This window comes from Saccostrea cucullata, unplaced genomic scaffold (assembly GCF_032062105.1).
Source record: "Saccostrea cucullata isolate Sc308-1 unplaced genomic scaffold, CSIRO_AGI_Scuc_v1 ctg152, whole genome shotgun sequence".
NCBI lineage: Eukaryota > Metazoa > Mollusca > Bivalvia > Ostreida > Ostreidae > Saccostrea > Saccostrea cuccullata.
Window position 1 is genome coordinate 228,329 of NW_026929180.1, and position 12,830 is coordinate 241,158.

Here is a 12,830-nt window from a genome sequence, read left to right on the forward strand (position 1 = left end):
ACAGATAAATCAATGTAAATCTTTTGTATATTGACAGATTTCATAGATAGTTAATTCTGTCTTGTCGACAATTTGCCATTTCTTCCGAGGTATTTTTTAAAACAAATTTTATGTTATACCAGATAAAGTTTTCAACAGTTCAAGTATTTTTGATATGCCTTGTCATACAAACATTCATGTAACATAAACTTAGAAATGACCTTTGAAACAATTTGCTGTTTTTCATGTACTTATTGTGAAATGAGGATATAATTATTTCAAAGTAAGTTAAAGCGTAAAATTCAATTCTGTAACACAGTTGAAATGAATGAAAATGACGAGGCTTTAAAACTCTCACCAATATGTATCAGCCTATATTGTTTTTTTGAAAAAAAAAATCTAGAATAGTTTCTTGCTCTTTTTTTTTTTAAAGAAGAAGAGTCATGGTCGAAGAAAAGATCAAGATTAAAAAAAATATATAATTGCATTTTCATACATGTATCTCTTATTAATTTGTTTCAGCATATATGAAATCTAATACTTCAGCCTGATACATATAAAGAAGAGATGGGTGGAGGGACGGAAGACAGTCAAGACAAACATTATATGCACGGACAAATTCTTCATTCATATATACTCACAAACTAATAAACAACGTCTTATTAAAATTTTGTTAATTTGATAAAAAGCGAATTTCGTTTTTTGTTAGCTTTACATCAGAGACCTGTATAAACTATGAAATCTTTTATGATTAATCCTTAGAAGAAATTTCTTTGCACATTTCATACGATGTAAATTTCTTTGAGGAACTTCGGAGCCATAAGAGAACCTGCGCTCGCCGTGTGTAGGTGATCTAATGTAAGGAGGATCAAGAAACATTACTTGTGCAGAAAAACAGGTGCCCCCTCCCACGAGGTCACAGAGGGTCAGATCAACAGGTAAAGATATTAGCGATAGATTTATTACGAAATTTTGTGCAATTAATGTTCATATTGTAGTACTCCTTGCTTGCTTAGGGTTCTATTTATAAACACTTTTGATGACATCAGTCTTGATTTTTTTAAAGATATATAGTGAAAACATTGAGTAACGTTAAAAACAGAGAGAAAATTATACAACAGTAAATTATTAGAAAGTGACTTACGGTAAACTATGACATCCTTCAAGATATTTTACAGAAGATTTTCAAAAGATGACGGATACAGTATTTCAACACGAATTAAAATGTTGGTATGTCAACCACAATATTAATTTTGGCAAAGAGAAAAGAACCATTGGTATAAAGCTATATGTTGAATAATCATAAAGCTATATGTTAAAAAATTGAATAATCATTTTAGGAAACAGATTACCTGGTCATGAAAATGGCAATTTTGTAAAAAAATAGGTTTTTAAAAAATGGATCATGGAGAGTATATTTTCTAAAATGATAAAATGGGCATCAAAAACCATTTTACAACAATCATTGTATATTTATATGTGGTATGTTTGATTGACTTTAAGACACATAGCAAAGATAGACATGATGATTTAAAGAATCATTTAAATAAAAAGGCAATATTTTGAAAAATGAGTGAAAACGACAGCGTGTAGGAATATCTAAACAATTATTGTAAGAAATGAAAAAAAATTACTTGTCCATATTTCTGAATTGACAGTGCTGAAATGCACCTGCTTATGTGTGTATAAAAAGGATTTTCTGTAAAAAATGTAATATGCATTTCAATATATGGCCTTTTGAAAAGTGGTCAAATAAACTGTTATCAACTCATTAAAGATTTAATAATTAGAGAAACGATCTTAATGGCATATAACTCTGGAGCAATCAATAAACATAAAACCAGTCTAAACGCTAGATATCCCGAAGAAGATAATCTAAGAGTTTACCAAAATCAACAGCTTAAAACACAACCATTCCCCACGAAAAAATAAAGTCCAGACTTTGATATCATTAACAGCTGCTTTTTCAATAAAAAATTGAACTCATGAATTAACTTACATTGTCATTGGTCATTTACAGAATTATTTTGTTGAAAAACATTCTGATTGTACATATTAGTACTTTGAAATTGACATCAAAAAGATGCTTGACTTTCTAATTGACAATATCTATGTGATTTTTGGAGACCTGGTCTTCCAACAAGCTATTGGAATTCCTACATGTACCAGTTGTGCCCCGTTATTAACAGACCTATTTTTTTTACTCATAGGAAGCAGACTTTGTGTATGCGTGAAAAGAAGAAAACACTTGCTGTAGCCTTCAACTCGACATTTAGATATATCGACGACGCACTCTCAATTAACACTGGTAATTTTTTTTCATTCTTAGTCGATACGATATATCCTGCTGAGCTTGGGAAAAAAGATACAACAGAGTCTGGCACATCTGTTTCTTATTTAGATATTTTAATGAAAGAGACGTTAATGGTAAAATAACAACCAAGCTCTATGATATACGTGATGACTTTAACTTTTCTATTGTCATCTTCCCTTACTCATGCAGGAATGTACCTTCGTCACCTGTATATGGAGCTTACATATCTCAGTTGATTAGATACTCAATAGTACGATGGCCGATATCAGCCTGTACATATTTCGACTGCTATTGAAATTTGTACGTCTAAAATGTACATTGACATGTACATTTTGCGATGACAGTGCACACTTAACTTTTTTCTGTACATGTACATTTTGCAATGACAGTGCACACTTTCTGCTCTTAATGTACATGTACAAAATTTTCAAAATTGAAACACATATGCTCTTAATTACAATTCCTGGTCGGCGAAAAACCATTAAATATGAATAAAAGTGTACAACGGGGAAAAGTTGAACAATTAATATCAAAACAAGATTTGTTTTGTAAAACACTAAAATGATAACACAATTCAGGGGTGGGACACGTAGTATACACCTGTAAGATGTTTTAAGGGTAGCAAAGTCGAAAACACTTAAGACCTTTTGTTTTTTCAAGAAAGTATTGTGATATGGTTAATTACTGAATACTTTATGAAACGCAATGTTATAGTTTTTCAAATGATGGTCAAAGGTTACAGTTGAGGTCACAAATTAATCTTACTTTATATTATGGTTAGACTGTTACTCAATTATAAAATGTCCTTTGCAACTTCCCTTTACTTTGGATCAAAAAGAAGTGTAAACTATACAGTCATGATTCTCTGGGTTGGATGGGGGCAATTCATTGTACAAGAAATGTTTGTGGAAGGTGATTTTAATCTATGGGAATTTGATTTTTTTCAGTAAAAGGAGACAAATTTTATCATAAGTTTTAATGTTCTTAAGAATGTTTATATTTTCTTTTAATATTTCTCATCCTTTTTATCGCAAAATTAATCTTCTCAGTGCCTTGTCTAATTTAATTCATATTTAATCGTTTTTCGCCGACCAGGAATTGTAATCAGAAGCAAATGTGTTTCAACCGTTCACGTTTTGACATTTGCCTTCATGTACAGACAAAAGTTAAGAGCATAAAGTGTGCACTGTCATTGCAAAATGTACATGTACAGAAAAAAGTTAAGAACACGAAGTGTGCACTGTCATTGCAAAATGTACATGTCAATGTACATACAAATTTCAATAGCAGTTGATTAGATATCGGCCATCGTACAATAGCATGCTCCATGTTTGAACAATTTCTAAAACGAGGTAAATTATTGACAAACAAGTTGATGAAACAAGAATTTCAGCAGTCTCGTTTAAAGTCATCATTTTGTAAGTTCTATGGTTGATACAATGACCTTGTCAGCAAATACAATTTATCATTGCATCAAATGCTGACTGACGTCTTTCATACTAATTGTTAGTCCATTATTTATATACTGAATTGACGACTGATTTTTTCGTTTTTTTCCCGATCATGACAAGGAGCACACGGCGGGTGGGACCGGTCGGTAGGGGCCATGCTCACTCCTCCATGGCACTTGATTCCACCTCTGATGTTTTAGAGGTCCGTGTTTGCTCTGCTCCTATTTTGTATTGTTTTATGGACTTTTGATCTTGAATACTGTTCGTTATCTCCACATGTTTCACTAAATTCATTTTACGCCAAACACTTAAGTACAGAGTCAAACTTGTCATAGCGGTCACCTCCATCTTGTACTTATTTTTTATACTTAACCACAGTGTTAGTGTTATATTTCCCATATGCGCTCTCCAGTCCTCCATGGCACCCAATTCCACCTCTGATGTGTTAGAGGTCTGTGACTGCTCTGCTTAAAAAAATTATCATTTAATGGACTTTTGAGCTTGAATTCTGCTCGTTATCTCCATATATTCCATTCTGTTAGTACTTTATTTCCCAAAGATAAGAGGTATTATTCCACATATTATCAATACATTGTAATGCTAGTAATATAATCGTTCTTATTGCTGTACATGTTAGTGTATTACATGTATATTCCCTATAATGTTAGCGTCCTTACTTGCACAACTGAGATTAATTAAGATTCATCTCTTGTTCCAAATATGACAATTAAACTTGATGAACATATCACTTAAGAAACTATAGAATATACAGAACATATTTGACTAGGTCTACTTTTTGTTCTGTAACCCAGGAAGTGAAACATGCAGTTTCACGTGTGTTGTATATACAATTATGTTTTCTCTGATAATTGAAAAGAAAAACCTGGACTCTCCAGGGACATTGCTTTGCTTTTCCTGATGCAAAGAATATATGCGAATGTACACGTTACATAATATCTGGTTTTTCTGCTAACAAAGCTTACATGATTTAACCCTTTTTTATTAACTGTATAGATTGCTTGTCAAATGCTGTGAATTCAAGGCTTAAATGTTTTATAAAAATATCGAAAATCCGGAAAAATTCTGTGACTTTCAGCTTGTTGATACAAATTCATTTTATAAATCAAATGGTTACTAACCAGGCAATATATAATAGATATATAATTATGCATATACATGATTGTATATTCTTTACTGTTTGCCTTACATGGCATGTTGCATTAATATATACAATCCAGATAAATCATATTAAATCAAGAGTGTCGATTCAATTCATTGTTTTGTTAGAGAATGGTTCATTTTTAAATCTCAATGCGTAATAATAATATCACATTATTGCAAAAATAATTTATATGAAATATACTGTAATGCATAACTTTATGAAAATATTGAAATACTGTAGATCACTTAATTTTCGCGAAACCTTATAGTCATTGACTATGTAAAAGCGAGACAAAATTTTCGCAAATTGCTCTAATAATTTATATTAAATGAAATTTTAGCATATTGTATGCGTAATTACTTTCTGATAAATAGTGATTTACAGTAAATAAATACAAAATAAATACACACTGTTACCATGAATTCCTGACAACATATAATTAAATTACTATTTGTCTGGTAATAATAACCGAACTGAACTGCCATTATGATAATTACTTCAGAAAAAAAGTGTCACGTGCCAATCCAACCACAATATTTATTTTAAAGACCTGCATCTTCATAATGGGGGCATAATAACAATGGATAAGAAAAACTGATATCAAAGCATTCTTGTGCTAATTAATACAACCTGACAGAAAAGAACAACTTACTTTAACCCATTTCAGAATTCTTTTCCGGAAAAGTCTGTCCCAGAATGAAATTTCGGCGTCGGCATTGCAGACCTTCTTTTTCTTTCTTCGAATTAACATAGTTACATAAGTATAACGAACACATAGACATTATTTTCAAATTAGAGCATGGGAATGAAAATCCACAGACAGATATTAAGTTTCCAATCACAGACATCTATGGTGTCCGCCATTAGTTATTTGTATCCACACCACGGTAATAACTTCCACGCTCCGAGGGAATCAGAGCGTCAGATTTAGAACCGGATAACTAGCACCACTATGAACTGCAGCACCGATAATTGGATAAATGACTTCAAAACATATAAATAAAATCAAAGGCCGAGTCATCACTTCCGCTCCATTGCTGGACACAAGTGTTTGTCATTAACCCACAGTTATAGTATAATTGGATTCTGACCCAACCCTTTTTGTTACATGCTTTTGGAGTTTGGACATTTTCATGAATATGATGAGGCAAGATATCATTAACAGGTCTCATTGTGTCAAAAATATAATTTAATTGCTTGGTAAACACTTGACAACAGTATATAAAGCGCACGTGTCTTTAACAACTCAATTGTCTAAGTGCAAAAAATAGTGTTTAACTACTCTTACTCAAAACCTTTGTGTAAAAACAACTTTCTTTAAAGTTTTACATCAATGATGTTGACATTTCCCTGTTGTCATAGTTGTCACTCTTCTAAGAATATGGTAAAAGTAATTTCAACGATAACATGTATTGTATGGCTTATTTAAAGAAGCCTATGTTTTAGAATGCCTGTGGGATTATACTTCACGACAGAGTATCGTATCTTACGTACTACACGACAGAGTATTGTATCTTACGTACTTCATGTAGTATTGTATGTTCTTATTTTAACTTTAAAGTCAAGGTCAGATACATGTACGAGGACAAATTAGAGTCTAGATGTCATATGTATATGGCCATGCCACATCTAAGCATTTTGCTTGCACATTTTGGCATTCTATTTTTTTTTTTTTTTACAATAAATTCTCAAAGTAATGCTAGGATTGAATAACTTCAAAAACGCATTGATGGTGTCAAATAACTTTACGATTTCTTAAATTGAGAACCGGAAATAATCTTGTAACCAAGCAACCTTTCAAATTAACAACGATTTACGGTTGTTGCAATTTGTTATTAATTTGCTCTTCTATTTTTTTTTGTTTGTTCTGAAGCGAAATGAAAGAAACTCTCAGTCTTTTAACCATCGAGATTGCGTCCGATTGTCGGCGGAGGATGCCGATGATCATGATTTTGGACCTTTGAAAGAATCCCCGAGAGTTTTTATTGCATTATGGATTTATTCTTTTAATTAGAAAAACATCGACGAGTTATCCATAACTCCCTGTTTAATTAATAAGCGCATTGGGTCTTTTGAGTGCAGTTCTATTAACTACATACAAGTCTGGGTCAAACAAAAATCTCTTTGAGTTAATAAGTTAAAATGTTTAAGAGGTATTATACATGAAACGGAAGGTAGAATTACGGCCCAAAACTCTCATTATATATCTCGAATAATCGAATTCTTCAAATATCAATCCAACATTTATCTTAAATATTATTACTGTTAGAGAAAAAAAAGTATAGTAAAAATTGTTTATTTTGAAGTTTTGTAACCCGAAACCTTGCTTATTACGATGTCAATTTTGGTACCTTTCTTGCTATGAAATCTTTATACAACTGTAATTAGGGATGTCGTCTAACCCGACCAATTTCAATGGAAACACTGGTGTTAATATTGTAGACACAAATTTAACTGTACTCAAAAGCCAGAAGGAAATCTTTCATGAACAAATGAATATTAACAAATTAAACTGTGAACATTTTCTTTGAAAGAACTGCATTTATTCATTTTATTTATAAGGATTCCAAACGTACGGAATATATCATCTAAATTCATTTATTAATTCTTATATCTTCTTTTCAATGTTTACTCAGTTTTTTGAAGTATTATCAAGGAACACAGGAAGAAAAGAAAACCGGATTTGATTACAAAAATAAAATGTGTATATAGAATAGAAAATTACCTAAGACTCCATATCTGTTTAATTTCTTTGATGCAGATAAAAATGGTCTTAAAATCAAACATTGGAAAAACATTAAATTTATAGCAGAAACAAAATATATACAGGACGGGATTATCAGGATTTAGTCAAAGCACGAAGCACTTACAAATTTTATTTCATTGTAAGGAATAATCATGTTGCAAAATAAATTGTTATAATTTTAAAATACGAAACTTATGCGTATAAATTATAGGAAATAACAAAGGCTTTTTGTGGATTAATGTAGAAATTCCATTTGTTTGATCACATATAGTTAAGTCTAATGTGTAATGATATCTACAAAAAATCCTTCAACCATTGAACAGCTTAAAAAGCGAATATAAATTTCCCATGGCAAATAATAAAATCAACAATTATTAGAGAATTATGTTGGAAGTAGGGTTTAAATAGGATTAATTGATTACTCATTATTAATTTGCCGTTCTTATATCAGAAGGCTTTGCAGATTTCCACCCCTGCAGCTAAACCAATTACGCGTAGGAAGCAAGTTGATTAGACAAATGCCATAAATATTTCCACTACTCGGGCGTGACCAGTCCACGTAACTCCTCTACGAAAACATTTAAGAAATATGTAGAGTGTTTTTCTCTTATATAACAATAGCATTTTCGTCCACAACATTTTATGTGAGTTATTTAATTTTTTACTTAAATGAGCTGTGGTCTTCAACTCGACATTTAGATATATCAACGACGTATTATCAATTAATAACATTTAGATATATCAACGAGGTTTTCTCTTTTATGTTAATAATATATCAATTAATAAAGATTTACATTCTTTGGTCCTTTAACGGCCACAATCATAATCATATCCGCGCCATCGCAAATCCGGAACATAATACCCATTCTTATGTCGATGAGATATATCCCTGTGAGCTTGAGATAAAAGATACCACAGAGTCTGACAAATCTGCTTCATATTTGGATATTTTACTTGAAAAAGAAGTTAATGGTAACCTAACAACCAAGCACTATGATAAACGTGATGACTTTAACTTTACAATCGTCAACTTCCCTTACTTATGCAGGAATTTACCATCATCATCTGCATACGAAGTTTATATATCTCAGTTGATTCGATACGCAAGAGCATGCTCTACATATATATTGTACATATTTATTCATTCACCAATCAAGGGCCCTCTGGGGGCATATATACAATTAAGAAACAAACAATATAATGATTATAACAATGCAAAATTGACTTGATCCTCATTTGTTTATATAAACAATTTTTAAAATGAGGTAAATTATTGACAAACAAGAATCTCAGCAGTCTCATTAAAAGTCATCATTTTGTAAGTTTTATGGTCGATACAATGACCTTGTCAGCAAATACAATTTATCATTGAGTTAAATGCTGACTGACGGTTTTCATACTAATTGTTAGTCCATTATTATCCATTGAATTGACGACGTATTTTCCCGTTATTTCCCGATCATGACAAAGAGCTCACGGCGGGTGTAACCGGTCGACAGGGGATGCTCACTCCTCCATGGCACCTGATCCCACCTCTGATGTTTTGGAGGTCCACGTTTTTTCTGTCCTATTCTGTATTGTTTTATGGACTTTTGTTCTTGAGTCCTGTTCGTTATCTCCATATTTTTCATTGTGTTATTATGCATTAAACAATGGATACACCTTCCTCAAGCTTGGTGAAACTTTTTCTTTGTAATACATACACGTGTATGAAGAATGATATGATTTTCCAAAATATATTTTACTTTATAATAGTTATATTGAGAGATTTATACATGTCCTATCTTTAGAAGATATTTAAGACATTATATTGTGAATGGACATTTGAAAAAAGTCTACCCAAGCTTTAATGTTATGATAATGTATATACAATGACACATTTCAAACAATAATAAGCAATGTTCAAGGTAAAAGCTCTGTAAATAATATGTTTTTAAACAAGAGGCCCATGGGCCACATCACGTACCTCAGCACTGTGGCTGACATAAAGCAAAAATCAGTTCAGTATTGAAAAGCTTAAAATCAGAAATGGCCTCAACTTACCCCCTTAATAAAGGGGGGGGGGTAAACAAACTTGAATCTACACTTAAGTAAGGAGGCTCACAAAATTCTTTACTAACTTTTCTTTTTACCCCAAAGTTTGGTAGAAATTAGCCCAGTGCTTTTTAAGAAGAAGAATTCGAAAATATGAAAAGTTTACTGATGGACAAGCAGACGGAAGCCAGACAAAATATGACCAGAAAAGTTTACGTAAGCTTTATAAGCCTCAAGGATTCAAGAAAATAGAACAAATGGTAGAAAGTTAATTCGAAAAATCTCGTTGTTTTACCCTAGAAATATAATAAAATATGTTTGATTATTTGTCTATTTGCTATACATTCTCTAAACGTTTTTCATTGAAACTGTCACGCTACCACTTGCTAGTAGAGGACTGCGAACTTGGATATAAAATGTATGAAGATAACAAACAGTATTCAAGCTCAAAAGTCCAATGCTTATAGAAGCAGAGCAAACACGGACCTAAAAACATCAGAGGTGGGATCAGGTGCCAAGGAAGAGTGAGCATTCCCTGCCGACCGGTCACACCCGCTGTGAGCTCCTGGTCATGATCGGGAAACAACAGAAAAATCCGTCGACAATTCAGTTTAAATAATGGCCTAAAAATTGGTATGGAAAACGTCAGTCAAACATTTGACCTAATGATGAATTGTATTTGCTGACAAGGTTATTGTATCTACCAAAGAACTTACGAAATGTTGACTTGAAACTTCTGATAATTTTGTTTTAGCATCTTATTTATCAATAACTGACTTTGTTTTAAAAATTATCATATTTAGAGCATGCTCAAGATTGCGTATCGAATCAACTGAGAGATAAAATCCCCTTATACAGAGATGAAGATAAATTGCTTCATAAGTAAGGGAAGTTGACAATTGAAAAAAGTCATCTCGTTTGTCAGAAAGCTTGGTGTTTAGATTACCACTGACATTTTTTTTCAACTAAAATATCTAATTTATAAATATGAATCAAATGTGTCAGACTCTGTGGTATCTTATTTCAAGTTCACCGGATATATCGTATCGGTATAAGAATCGAAATAACTGTTGTTAATTGACAATACGTCGTCGATATATCTAAATGCCGGGTTGATGGCCACAGGAAGTGTTTTCTTCATTTCACGTTTAAGAGTTTTGACAAATTCTGTTTCATATGAATACAAAATAGGTCGGCTAAGAAGGGGGTGCAATTGGTACCTATGGAAATTCCAATAAACTATTGAAAAGCCTGGTCTCAAAATCAACATAGATATTGTCAATCAGAAACTCCAGCATCGTTTTAATACTTAAGTATTAACTTCAGAGTACTTTTGAATACTATTATATTGTTTTTAACCAAACAATTTTTCAACTGACCAATGACCAGGTAAGTAAATTTACGAGATCCATTTTTATTGAAAAAGCAGCTGTCAATGATATCAAACAGGCTGGAGTAAAGTTGAAAACCGTGTTTTAATGCTGTTGAGTTGATTTTGGTAAAATCTTGTGATTGCAAAGTATCCTCATCTGATTAACACAACATCTTGAATATATTGTACAGTACTACTGAAGTTTCTGCTTCACTTCTGTTAATACTGTAGTGAGGCATAAAGAAAATAACTTGATAGAACATTTACTGGAACCTGCTATGTCTCTTTGTTTATAAGGATTTTTATGAAGATATGAAATCCAATATAGACATGGTAATTCAGGTTTTTTCTGGTTGTTTGAGATATTAAAAGTATTTAAAACCGGCATAATTTTGAAGAATTTCCTCCTTAGAAAGGAAGCTATGGATATAAGTTGGATTACCACTAGTAGAATTATATCCTAGTTCCTCTAATATACAATTTAAATAATGAGCCTAATGATAACTTTTCGTCCATATATTTCATGTATTCGACTTATGGCAATTTATTACCAGAAAAGAATTTTTTTTCTGTCGGTACGGAATGCAACAGAATATCTTGGTCTATACGACCGATCTCCTTGTCAAGCAGTACTTCTTTAAATTGAACCCGCGAAATCACAACTTTTTACTCCGCGACTCTAGAGCAGGTCTGACGCTTTAACCATTGAGCGATGACAGTTTGTGTGAAATATGAATGCCAAAATCGGCCAAAGTTACTTCGTTATTTTCGTAAAACGTCGCATCCAGATGATATTTCTTAAGATTGTACTACAATAAGGAGGAATCAGAGAAATTTTATGCGAATAGTTTGTTTTGAATGTTTTAACTGCACATTGACAAGGGCAAGAGGTGTGTCAGTGTACATGTTCATATTCAGGCCGAATCAAGCGTCTTACTCGAGGTGAGGGAGATTCAATCAACAGTAAAAAAAACTCTCCAACGATCAAAGAGACCACAGGCACCCTTCTTGAACATTCACACAAAGCATGCAATAACTTTGCTGGGACTTTTTACATTCGAGAAATTAACATGCAGATAATGGGCAGCACCACGTTAACTTAAGACTTCATATCTCAAAGAAATGATGACATCTGGAATATATATATTCCGACCCACTCAAAACAATGATTGATTTGATTTTTTTTATTTCTGTATTTATACTTATGATAAAAAAATATGCTTAGATGCTTTGGTTTAAAAACACCACTCCAAACTGAGGTTTACAACTCTCATCATTGTTAATTTTGTGTTGCTGTTCTTCATCAGAAGATTTTAAGAAATTTTGTTTTTGCCTTCTTTGAATGTAATTTTTTCTACAGCTTAGTGTGACACCAAGGGGCCTTAACTTTACAATAATGAAATCCATACGCGTCCTTTAGGATGCTTCGTTATCAAAATGATCTACAAATCTTTGCTGTCTTCGATATCTTTATGTAATATTTGCGGTATGTTAAAGTTTATCCCGATTTTAAACGCATTCCTACTTAAAGTGCATAACATGAAGGGAAAAAATATGAATCAGCAAAACATATATATGCATATGGACACACTTGCAAATGCATAAACTATGTAAATAAAATTTTGTTTGCTCTGCTAAAACTGAGAGTCAATAATTGTGAGTATTGAAGAATAATTTCTAGCTGTTCACACCCGCATGGCGCAGTGGTTGGATTGTTTCACGTCCCTCGAGAATTTTCACGCGCAAGGAGATGCCACCACTTGCCGGTGGAG